The following is a 13483-nucleotide window of genomic DNA, read 5'->3' as shown; positions in this document are numbered from 1 at the left end:
ACCAATGGGCAGGCGTTCCAGAGCGCCTTGGCCCGCTTCTGTCTGAGAAGCAATGAACACACACAGAGGGAAAATGTGGGAAGTGCTACAAGCCGGACTGTAATGCCATGGATTCAGGCAGCCCACTGACCTACCCAAAACTCGGCCTGGGGTCCCAGGAGTCACAAGAGACTGGTACCTTCAATGACGAGATTAGGGAGGTCAACCAAGGGTAAAACATGGGCCGAAACAATTCGAAGGCAAGAACCCCCGGACAACCTAGCCCTCTAGAGGCGGATGGGGATGCCAAGGAAACTCCAGCAGAGCGATGGCAGGTAAAGAGAAAAGTGTCTGGAATGGTGTGAGTCTTCGATCACCTACCACCCTCTCAGAGCTATGGCACGGGTCAGCGAAAGCCACCAGACGTCAGCCCCGAGATGCACGCACCACGACCCCCAGGCAGAGGCAAAAGACTGGCGCAGAGTTTCTCGCGAGAAGATGCAGCGACAGCTGCCAGCCGAACGAGGGCAAGGACAAGAACGCCTACAACCAGACAGTACTTGCTCAACACAGAGATAAGGGCAGCCGAAACCCGATAAACTCAGAAGTTATCTTTTCTCTGAGGAACTAAGAGATTGCACACAAAGCCAGTCGCAATCAGCCCCGGGCGTGCGGGATCTCGTTACCCCATCATCTCCCGCCCTGGGGATGGTAGGTGAGCTTGCATTCCTGCAAATCAGCAACAGGTCCGGGAAACGTCCACTCTACCCCAGAGCTGGGACGAGGGCTACCCTATGTTCCCATCCCTAAACCAAAGGAGCCGGGGGAAGTACCGCCCCATCTCTCTCTCAGCTGTCTGGCCAATGACTTGCCGAGAGGATGGTACTGAACCGCTCCAATGGAAAATGGGAGCCCACACGAACACCTCCACGGTCACCAGGGGCATAGCACAGCGCACAGCATAGCCACGATCTTGAGACAATAACACGGGCGCATCTGTATGGCAGTTTCCTTGACCTGGAGAGGCTTTCGAATTGGCAAGTCCTCGTGGCCATGCAGGAGAGCCTGATCCCAAAAAGAATCAGAGGTAAGCTCTTGGCTTGGAAGGTGACTACTTTTAAACGGGAATAAGAACAGCCAGGTAGTCAAATTCCAAGGTCACGATCACAGCACAGCCACTAGAAAATGGAAGCCACAGGGTGGGGTTCTCAGTCCAGCCCTGTTTAACGCACTAAGGTCCTGTACCCTCAAAATAAACCTCCCAGTGGGCGTCAGAGTCATCTCCTATGCAGACGATCTCGCTATCATCTCTACTGGACAACACTGCCTAAACAAAGCCCAGCGTTGTCTGGACTGGTATCCGAGGAGTGTTGCAGGACAGGACTAAAGATCTCTGCAGCCAAATCCAAGGCCATGGCTTGAGACAGAGAGTTTCAAGGCACAAGTCTGAAAATCAGGGAAGGACTTGGAGTGGTTTCAGGAATAACTGTACCTTGGGTAAGGATTAGACCGGGACCCTTTCTCCTTCCGCCAGGAGGTCATACCTGCTTCGAACGAACAAAGGCACAAGACTGTCTGTCATGAGAGAGTAATGAGTGGAAGAAGCATAGGGGCCAGAAACAGAGTACTAAGATCATCTACGTACATGCTGTCAGGCCCATTGTAGACTATGCCTCCCTAGCTCTGATGGCATCAGAGAAAATTTAAAGAACCGATTGGAGACAGTCCCAAACGAAGGCCGCCAGAGTCATCGGGCTGCTCCAAAGGTGGGCGAAGTCCAACCTCTAGTGGGAGACAAACCTTCTCCCCTTGGCCTCACGAATGATCTAACGGCCGCCCAAATTCTTATCAAAGGTCATCCAGGCTCCCAGGAACCACAAGCTAAGAAACAAAATGTCAGGACGCATTAGAACAAGATAACGAGCTGTTTGCAAAAAATCCTGGCCGTCCTCACAAGCCAGGTGCTAATACGCCATCAGCTCAAAGAACCACTACTGGCCAAGGGCTGGACTCCCCACACCCTGACTTGTCGAAGCTCGCCGTGGGCACAACCTCGATAGAGTTCTGGTCATGAGACTGGCAAGCAAAAAAGAATGAATATGCACGCCTAGCCTACGGCAGAAACACGAGGGTCATTGCAACCACACCCCTCCGGGGAGCCTGACATATATCACCGACGGAATCGGTCGATCCCTTGACCACATGCGAGGCGCCGGCTTTGCAGCAAGGATGCCACAACATACATGAGGGTAAAGGGACAAAGCTCCTCGATACAGGCAGAGGTAGTTGCTATATGGGAGCACTGAGACAGGGTCAGGAGAATAAGGTCACGTGGTCATACACACAGATCCAAAGGAGCCGCGGACTGTCTTCAGCAGCGCTCACCATCTGACAACATCTACACTCCTGACAAAAACCAGCGGCACAATAACAAAAGTGATGCCGCTCAGGGTAGGAAGAATTATCATATAACTGGGTCCAGCCTATTAGGGATCAGAGGCAATGAGCTGCTGACAGACAGCGAAATCGGCGGAGATGCCCCCAAATTACCATGATAATACATCAGAGCCGAAGTGTGACTTAGGACGGAAGTGTCGGTGAACGGCCAACTCCTCCTCTGCAAGCGTCAAAGAGAGGAAACGAGACATTCCCCCTCGCCAGGGGACTCAGATGCCATACAGGCTATGAACCACTGGCACCTCTGAAATAACAACAGAGGTACCGAAGTCATTCTGCCACAGAATGACGCCTAGGTTACCACTGTGCATGGCATATAATACAAACAATAGAACATAGAAGAGAGGTCGTGCAGCATGCGGCGAGCCGAAAGCCACACTGATACATACTGGAGAATGCGTGCACACGCATTCCTAAGACAAACCCACAGAACACAGGCCGTCGTGCTGGTAAAGAGATCTGCGAGATGCTTACCACCCCGGCTACAGGAGCGCTGCTGGCAATCCAACCGACACGTAAGCACGAAGTGTCAGACCAACAAATGAGACAGCCATAAAAAAGCTGACACAGCCGGGCCATAAGTGAAAGGCCCTGGGCGAAGCCAGCACTCTCCGCAAATCTCAAGCAAGCAAAGCAAGCAAGCACATACGCCGACTAGACGGAGGCGGCGGAGACGGAATGTGACGCACGTGACGGACAGTGGGGCCGTTCTAGAAAAACGTTGCGCGAGCCGCTGCGCGGACAGCGTTGGAGGCAGCGGAACAACGTGCGCATTACACAGTAGACAGATTTAGACGATGTCTGACGAATATATGGAGAAGGAAGTACGTAAGCGTCAAACCAGAACCAAAAGAACACAGAAATACAGGAAAAGAGGACATAGAGACAGTAGACACACGACTGACGAGGATCTTCAGAGAGAGGAGGAAATCACTGAGGTGTCGCAGGCCGAAGTGAATCGTACCGCAACTAGATGCCGTGGGTAAATTCACGCCATAATGTCGACAGTGAAGATAATAAGATAAGAGTATTACCGAGTATAACAAGATAGCATCAGTGGAAGGAGAGACAGGGGATCGGTCACCTCCACCCCCCCATCCCTTGCTCGTTGTTCTCGTGGAGAGGGGGGGGGGGTAGGAGACAGACCTCAAAGCAACGGAGCTAACGATCTTGCATGGTACTTTCTTCTTCCATTTTTCTGTCTCATCATACTCAATCGTTAACTCGTTTACCCTTGGTTATAACACTTATCAATAATGCCACCCTATCGCTACAATTTGCAATTATGCAGCCGTGGATGTTGATGCGGAAGGAGATTCTCAATGATAAAAAAAAATCGGTCGCCTTTTCAATGCATGTCATAGATTTGTTCGCGAAACCTGAAGACATGACTAGCTCCACTAGGCAGGTGTGATAGACGTTGGTGTGACAGTGGATAGACGAGGAATTTTTTCAGTAGATAAGCAACGTCGAAAGAAATTAACCACATATAGTAACGTAGGCTCAACTTCCTACTGTAATCGGATCGATGACTTTTAACTTGTTACCCAAAAAGTAGATCTGAAAAGACTGGCCATGAACACAACCATAAGTCACATAAATACCAGTGCTGATTCTAACGACTAATATTAATACTACCACTATTGTACCACACTAACAGCCCACAATAACGACCAAACGACCCGTTTCCAGCGCCTGCACGGTTCCCCCGACGACCATGAGAGTACACGTCGGCGACCTTGGCAACGTGCTGGCTGACGGAGACGGATTAGCAAAGGTCAACATCACTGACCCTGTCATCTCTCTCAAGGCAATTTTTCCGTCTCGGCCGAGTCTCGACCGTGCACGCGGCGAGGACGACCTTGGCGACGGCGGCAACGAAAGAGCTCAAGGGCGGCAACGCAGGTCGACGTCTGGCCTGCGGCGGTTATCGGCTTTGCGTTTGAAGGTGACGTTAATGGCGTAAGGAAAGCCGTCGCGGTCCGACGATAATGCGTTCGGTTCCCTTTCTTGTGTCTGTATCCATTATGTTTTTGGTTGTTTGGGAGTAATAAATGTTAACATAGAATGAGATATGTATGATACTTAAGGGCAAATTAAAAGGCCAAAAGGTCTGTAGTTGCTCTTCCAAATGAAGAATAACATCGGTCATTTACACCCACACACACACACACACACACACCCAAAACACACACCACACACACACACACACACACCCACACACACACACAACGCACACACACACACACACACAAAAACAACACACACAAACACACACAATACACACACACACACACACACACACCACATAACTATATAATATATTAAATATAATTCTATATATATAGGATAGAATATTATGGTATGTGGTGTGTGGTAAATGGATGACCAATGTTATTCTTCATTGGGAAGGAATGTGCAACTACATATATGATTATGATAGAATATATATACAAGATATATATATATATAATATATATATATATATTATAGATATATATATATATATATGTGTGTTGTGTGTGTGTGTGTGTTTGTGTGTGTGTGTGAGTAGGTGCGGTGCGTGGCGTGCGTGTTGTGTGTGTGTGTGCGTAATATATTTAGAACTATTGTGCGAATTACTACTTCTCAAAGTAAAAATTAACTTAACAGAACTTTTGGACCAATGTCAATGTCACATAAAAGAACTGAAAGCGCTATCCCATCAAATCAATGTGCACAGAATATATAATAGGTCGACCACACATACGAAAAAAAACGTAATTAACAAAATCTTGAATGGTTATACAGTTACAACTCATAATGATAAAATGATATGCAACCTTATGTATGGATTACAGAATATGCAATAAAAAACGTCAAGTGATACAGCTTTCCATACTCGCGACCATTACAAAAATGATATGAATTTGATTGAAAAACTTAATAACACCATCCATCCTTAAAAGAAAACGATTTTAGATAATTCAGTGCTTGAAGCCCATGATAATGAAACACAAATCAAATGATGAATAGATAAAATCAACGCGACGAACATTAACTTCTGTGAACACATAATAACACTGAACATATAACATCGAGGGACTTTTATTAATTCAAAAACCTTTTGGACATCAAATTCAAAACATATGACAAAAAAGAATCGAGGTGACTTGAAGTTCGTGGAATTCTATCATCCATTATATTACTTAAGAAGCACTTACATAAAGGAAAAACGTCTGGGAGCGTCTTGCTATTACAAAGAACTTCTCGGGAAGGAAAAAGATATCCTATTAGATACACAGATATCAAGGTACTATCTGGACATATATATATATATATATATATATTATAGATATATATATAATGGATATATATATATATATATGGGTGTGTGGTGTGTGTGTGTTTGTGTGGTGTTGTGTGGGTGTGTTGTTTGTGTGTGTTTGTGGTGTGTGTGATGGAGTCAGTGAGTGTTGTTAACACAAATACACACTTGAGTAAGGTTGTATTCTATGTTCAGCAGAGTGAAAAGCATTTTCACGAAAGTAAATGGTTGTCAGCATTTGGCAGCATGCCTTTGTAAGGATTTTGAAATTAATGTAGGAATATAAAAACTAGGAGTTATATCTCAAGACCTTTATTTATACCTTTAGCAGACTCAAGAATTGTATGGTTCAGTTTAAAAAGCGGGAAAAAGAAATCTCAGGTAGTAGTTTAAAGAATTGTATTTCTTTGGCAAATTTTATCGTTTTTCGTTCTCATTAACGTCATCGAAAAAATCGCAAGGAATGCAATGTCTTAAACATAGGTATAAAAAAAGCATTAAAAAATGTGTTAAAAAAAATAAATTAACTGTCATTAATTGGACCTCTGACATCCCTCAAGCATGACAATGGACCCAGCATGCCACTCGGACCGCCAGCGTTGCCAGTCTCAAGCTCTCTTCGTTGCCACCGCGGCCAGGTCGTTCCTCGCCCGCGGGACTACGACTGCACGACCCAGCACCTACGAGGGCCCAACAAGGTCACCAGGGGGTCCAGTAATGTTGCCACTGCCTGGCCGTCGCGTTTCTGCCAGGAGTTGCCCGTGAACACACTCACCGACTGGGCCTCTCGCCGTGATCGGGGAGCCGGGGGGCGCTGGAGAGGGGGGCAGAGGGTGAACACACACCCCCCCTACGAACCGGCGCTGCTGGTCTGCGCGGCACCCGAGTGCTATGACGTGAGCTGTGATTACTCCAGGTCATTATGACTTAATACAATTCTCATAGATGAATGGTGTGCGGTATGGATGAATGCTGTGTGAATACATACGTATGCTCATACATGCTCATCACCACAACACACATCCATCAACCACACACACACAACACATACACACACACCAACCAGCACACACACACTATATACACACACACAACACACACACACACACACACACACACACGGGTTGTGTGTGTGTGGTTTATCAATAGCACAGATGCCACACTTGGGCAATAATGGTCTAGAAATACAGTAATAGAAATAATGGTGGTGATATCAATAATAATGATTATGATGATATAACGATAATAAAAGGCAGGGCTACTACTCCCTACTACAACTAATTTATAACAGTAACAATAGCAATACAATAACACGAGTAATAACAGCAGTGATACACTTTACTTACACAAACCAAGATACGCGATTGTAATGTCCCCCGGCGGACTTGAGCCTCGGTCAGGTCTCCGAGCTGATGAATGTGAAATCCATGAAGTCCTGAGTGATGTTGGAGAATGGACGCCCTCGATTGACTGTGGCTCATACAGGAGTTTGTTCTGCGTCGAGGGTGCGCGTTCATTGGGCCTACCCACGTTACACGACGGGCTGCTCGGCGCTGGCATGTTCTGGCTTCCTGGTAACAGAGAGGGTTGGTCGTAATGGAATGTATGTTTCGACAGATTTGATGGGACGGGACGTTCACGTCTGTATGGTGTGGTTCAACTTTGTTCATAATTATTCATTCATCACCATAACGATTTATTCTTTATCTGTCATTTTATGGACACCCATTTCTAGTTAATAATACTGGTTTTATTTCATACTATTTTTTGTATTTCATTAATTAATGCTGATTATGTTACCTATTTCATTTATTAGTACTATTTATTTCCATTATTTTTAATTATTGACTATTCTAACAAAACTTTAGATTGATTACTTTCCCAAATTAAAACTACCGAGGGGTCTTTTTATCTCACTTATAAAACTCATGATGTTCTGCTCTATCTATAGATTCACGTCTGGAGAGCATCATAACAAACAGCGCCAACCAAATAACCCAGAAAAAAATAAACATCATCAGACTTGTATTACAATCACACTTGCAACACGGAATGTTTTGCACTGTCACCTTCGACAAGATGGAAGTTGTCCTGCAAATTTGATTGCCTCTCTCCTGCTATGACGTGTCGTTATTACTCGTCATCAAACCCCAACTATATGAGTTATTCATCGACAATAGCATAGGATTATTTTAACAGTTGCTCTGTAAAACAAACGTATAAATAAATGTATAGTGACAAACCATTAAAGAGATAAATTCATAAAAAACACGGTTGTGTGTAGTGTGGTTGTGGGTCAGTTGGGGTGTGTGTTTGGTCGTGGTATATATAAGATATATATACATATATAATATACAATATAGATATAGAGTGGTCATTTTGCATGTGGAAGAGGCAGATTATCTGCTAATGCGTCGTTCGAGCTTAATAAAAATATGGCGGAAGATATAAATAAAAACAGAGATAAGACCAAGCAAGCTGGTTCCATATAAGACAGAATGAGAGAGACGAGCGGTAGGAGGGAGGTTAGGGGGTAGGGAGGGAGGCGGGACGGGATCAGGGAGTGGCAGAAGGAGAGAGAGAGAGAGGGATATGAGAGAGAGAAGAGAGGCGAGAGACCGAGATGAGGCATGCGCCGAGAGAGAGAGAGAGAGACGAGAGAGAGAGACCGAGGGCGAGATGCGAGGAGAGAGAGCCGAGAGAGAAGCAGAGAGAGAAGAGGATTGGAGAACAGGATGAGGAGATGGACGGGAGAGCGGATCTGGACGAGAACCGAGAGAGACTGACGTAGAGAGAGAGATGAGGGAGAGAGAGAGACAGTCAAGAACACGGAGAGGAAAGGACAAATACACGATGGACTCCTAAAAATTTAAAAAGGAAATAAAAAAATCCCCAAAATTGGAAGGAAAAAAAAGAATAACAGGGGGGGGGGGGGAAAATTTCGGTCACCCTTCCCCCCCACCCCCCCCCTTTCCCTTGCTTTGGGGGGTTTTGGGTTTCCCCCGGTAAAAAAAGGGGGGGGGTAGGGAAGAAAAAAAAAAAAAAAAAAAAAAAAAAAAAAAAAAAAAAAAACCTTAAAAAAATCCCCCCCCCCCGCTTTCCCAAAAAAAAACCCCCCCTCTTGCATGGTCTTTTCTTCTTCCCTTTTTCTGTCTCACTTATCTTAATCGTTAACTCGTTTTTACCCTTTTGGTTATAACACTTTATCATAATGCCACCCTATCGCTACAATTTGAATATGCCGCCTTGGATGTGACGCGGCAGGAAGATTTCAATGATAAAAAAAAATCGGTCGCCTTTTCAATGCATGTCATAGATTTGTTCGCGAAACCTGAAGACATGACTAGCTCATAGGCGGGTGGAAGACTTTTTGGGTGACAGTGGATAGCAGGTTTTTTTGTAGATAACAACGTCGAAAAAATTAAAACCACATATGAACGTAGGCTCAATTTCCTATGTAATGGGTCGTGATTTTAACTTGTTACCCAAAAAGTAGATCTGAAAAGACTGGCCATGAACACAACCATAAGTCACATAAATACCAGTGCTGATTCTAACGACTAATATTAATACTACCACTATTGTACCACACTAACAGCCCACAATAACGACCAAACGACCCGTTTCCAGCGCCTGCACGGTTCCCCCGACGACCATGAGAGTACACGTCGGCGACCTTGGCAACGTGCTGGCTGACGGAGACGGATTAGAAAAGGTTCACACACGACCCTGTCATCCCCTCAAAAAGGAAAATTTTTCCGTCATCGGCCGAGCTCTCCCCACGTGCCGGGGCGAGGAAGACCTTGGGGACGGGGGCCCGAAAAGAGCCTCAAGGGCGGGCAACGCGGTCGACGCTGGCTGCGGGGTTTATCGGCTTTGCGTTTGAAGGGACGCTTAAAGGCGTTTAAAGGAAACCGGCGGTTCAGTACATATGCGTTCGGTTTTTCCCCTTTTTTGTTTCTTATCACTTTTGTTTTTGGGTTGGTGATAATAAAGTTTAACATAGAAAAAGAGATATGTATTTTTACTTACGGAAATTAAAAGGCAAAAGGTACTGTATTGCATTCTTCCAAATGAAGAATAACTCGGTCATTTTCAACCCCCCACACACACACACACACACACACCACACACACACACACACACACACACACACACACACACACACACACGCCACACAAACACACACACACACAAACAAAACACCACACACACAAACCCCCACACACCACACAATAATATTATAATATATATAAATATATATAATATAAAGGTTTATATATGTGAAAGTGTGGGTGTGTAAATGACCAAGTTTTCTTCATTTGGGAAAGGGTGCAACTACATAATTTTTATTAATAATATTATTATATATTAAAAATATAATATATATATATATAAATATTATATATATATATGTTTTGTGTTGTTGGTGTGTGTTGTGTGTGTGTGTGGTGGGTGTGCGTGCGTGCGTGCGGTTGTGTGTTGTGTGCGTAATAAATTTTCAGAATATTGTTTTCGATATTACTTTCTCCAAGTAAAAATAATTTAACGACTTTTTTTACCTTGTCACTGTTCACATAAAAGAAAATGAAAGCGCATCCATCAATCCAATGTGCCAGAATAATAAAGTTATACCACTATACAAAAAAATTTAAATTAAAAAAATTTTGAATGGGTTTTACATTTACAAACGTATAAGATAAATGATTGCAACCTTAGTTGGATTCAAGAATTTGCTAAACAAACGTCAAGTATCAGTGCCATTCTTGCGACCTTACAAAAGATATGAATTTTAATTGAAAATTAAAAACACCATCCTCCTTTAAAGAAAACATTTGATTTCATTGCTTGAGCCCATGATAAAAGAAACAAAAATCAAAGATGAATTAAAAATCAAATAACGAGACGAAATTAACTTCGGAAACATAATAATGAACTTAAATACGAGGCTTTTTTAATTTTAAAAAACCCGTTTTGGGCATCAATCAAAACATATGACAAAAAAAAATCTAGGTGCTTTAATTTGTGGGTTCCTTTTATCCATTATATACCTTAAAACCCTAAATAAAGGAAACGCTGGGAGCGTCCCCTTCTCTTACAAAAGCTTCTCGGAGAAAAAGATATCCTTAGAACACAGAATTCAAGGTCTATCGATATATATTATAATAATATATATATATATATTTTATATATAATTATTATAATATGTGTGGTTTTGTTGTGTTTGTTTTGGTTGTGGTGTGTGGTTTGTGGGGGTTTGTGTGTGTGGTGTTGTGGAGTGTGCGTGGTTACCCAAATACACACTGAGTAAGTGTTGTATTCTATGTTCAGCAGAGTGAAAAGTTTTCCGGTAAATGGTGCAGCATTGGTACTTGCCCCTTTGTAAGGGCTTTTTAAATTAATGTTAGGAATATAAAAATGAGTTATATCTCAAAGACCTTTTATTTCATACTTTTTGCAACGTCAAGAATTGTCTGGTTTCAGTTTAAAAAAAGCGGGGGAAAAAAAAATCTCAGAGTGTTTAAAAAATTGTATTTCTGCATACGTTTTTTCGTTCTTATTTAGTCATCGAAAACGCAATGAGCAATGTCTTATAACATAGTTTATAAAAAAACATTAAAAAAAAATGTTAAAAAAAAAAATTAACTGTCATAATTGCCTCGACACCCCCCCAAACCCCCTGACCCCATGACCCCGCATGCCACTCGCCCCCCAGCGTTGCCAGTCTTCAAGCTTCTTTGTTGCCACCCGGCCCAAAGGGCGTCCTCGCCCCCGTGGGCTACGACGCACGACCCACACCGTACGAGGCCCCCCCTAAGTCACCAAAGGGGGTCAAAGTTGACCACTGCTGGCCGGTCGCGTCTGCCAAGCCGATGTTGCCCCGGTCATCCGGGAAAAAGGGGGGGGGGGGAGGCCAACCCCCGGGCTTCCCCCTGCTGGGGGGCCGGGGGCCGGGGGGGGGCCGGGGGTAGAAAGGCCCCCCCGGGCTGGGGTTGAGGGAAAAGGCCCACGGGTTGTGATACCCAGGTTAATAATTTAAACCCAAATATTTTTCTAAAATCCTTTAAAAAACCGTATGTATCTTATTCAACCCACACAAACACCAAAAAAACCCCACACACAAAAACACAACACACACCACACACACACACAAACAAAAACACCAACAAAAACCCAAAAAATTTTGGTGGGGTTTTTTTCCCCAACAAAAACCCAAAAAATTTGTTTAAAAAAAAAAAAAATGGGGGGTGAAAAATAATATGATGAGATGATGAAACGTAATAATAAGGTTACTACCCCTTCAACAATTTTAAAAAAAAATACAATAAAAAAACACGAGTAAAAAGCATGAAAATTATCCCACCCATATAGGGGATTTAATGTCCCCCGGCGGATTGCCCTCCGGTCAGGGCTCCCAGCTGAGGTGAAATCCATGAAGTCTGGAGTGGGTTGGATTTACCCCTCGATGACTGTGGCCCAAGGAGGGTTTTTTGCTCAGGGTGGCGCCTTGGGCCTCCCCCCCAACACGCGGTGCTCGGCGCGTTGTTTGGCTTCCTGGTAACGAGAGGGGTTGGTCTGTCATGGAATGTATTTTCGAATGATTTTCATGGGGGCGGGACGTTTACTTGTTTGGTGTGGTTTACCTTTTTTCATATTATATTTATCACCATAGTTATTTTTTTCTTTTCTGTTCTTTATTTGGGCACCATTTTTGTTATTAATATGGTTATTTTATACTATTTTGTATTTCATTTTCTTAATGCTGATTTAGTTCCTATTTTTTTTATTTAGTACTCATTTATTTTATTATTTTTAAAATTTACTATTTTAACAATTTTACGATTCTTATTAATACCTGTATTTTATCTATTTTTTAAAATCCGGGTTTTTTCTCATTTAGTTCAAATCTTTAGAGTCATAAAAAACAGGCCAACCAATAAAAAGAAAAAAAAAAAACCCCATCAGACTTGCTACAATCAACCGCAACACGAAAGTCTTGCCTGCACCTTCGTATCAGAGGAAGTTTGTCCTGCAAATTTGATTGCCTTCTTGCTGTGTATGTTTAAATCGTATCAACCCCCCCAAATATATATTTGTTCGTGACAAAGCATTTGGAATTTTTTTTAAAGTCGTCTGTATAAACAAAAGGGTAAATAAAAGTAAGTGACAAACATTTAAAGAGATAAATCAAACAGTTGGGTGTGTGTGTGTGGTGGTGGGTGTGTGTGTGTGTGGTGTTTTTAATATTATTTATATATATAAATATATTATTATATATAGGTGGTCTTTTGGGGTGTGGAAGGGCAGATATTTTGTAAAGCGTTCGTTCAGACGTTAATAAAACTTGGCGGAAAATATAAATAAAACGGATAAGACCCAAAGCAAGTGTTCCTAAAGACAGAATGAAGAGAGAGGGGAGGGGGGGAGGGGGGAGGGAGGAGGGGGGGAGGGAGGGGAGGAAAAGAGAGAGAGAGAGAGAGAGAAAAGAGAGAGAGAGGAGAGAGAGGAAGAGAGAAGAGAGGAGGAGAGAGGAGGGGAGAGAGGGGAAAAGGGAAAAAGAAGGGGGGAAAAAGGGGAGAGAGAGGGGAGATGCAAAAGAGAAAAGAAAAAGAGAGAGAGAAAGGGGAAGAAAGGGGAAAAAAGGGTGGAAAAAAAGAAAAGGGAAAAAAAAAAAAAAAATAAATATATTAAAAAAAAAAAAAAAATTTTTTGAAATGGAAACAAAAAAAAACAAAAAAA

Source organism: Penaeus monodon, unplaced genomic scaffold (genome assembly GCF_015228065.2).
Source record: "Penaeus monodon isolate SGIC_2016 unplaced genomic scaffold, NSTDA_Pmon_1 PmonScaffold_381, whole genome shotgun sequence".
NCBI lineage: Eukaryota > Metazoa > Arthropoda > Malacostraca > Decapoda > Penaeidae > Penaeus > Penaeus monodon.
Note: the sequence above shows the minus strand (reverse complement) of the source record.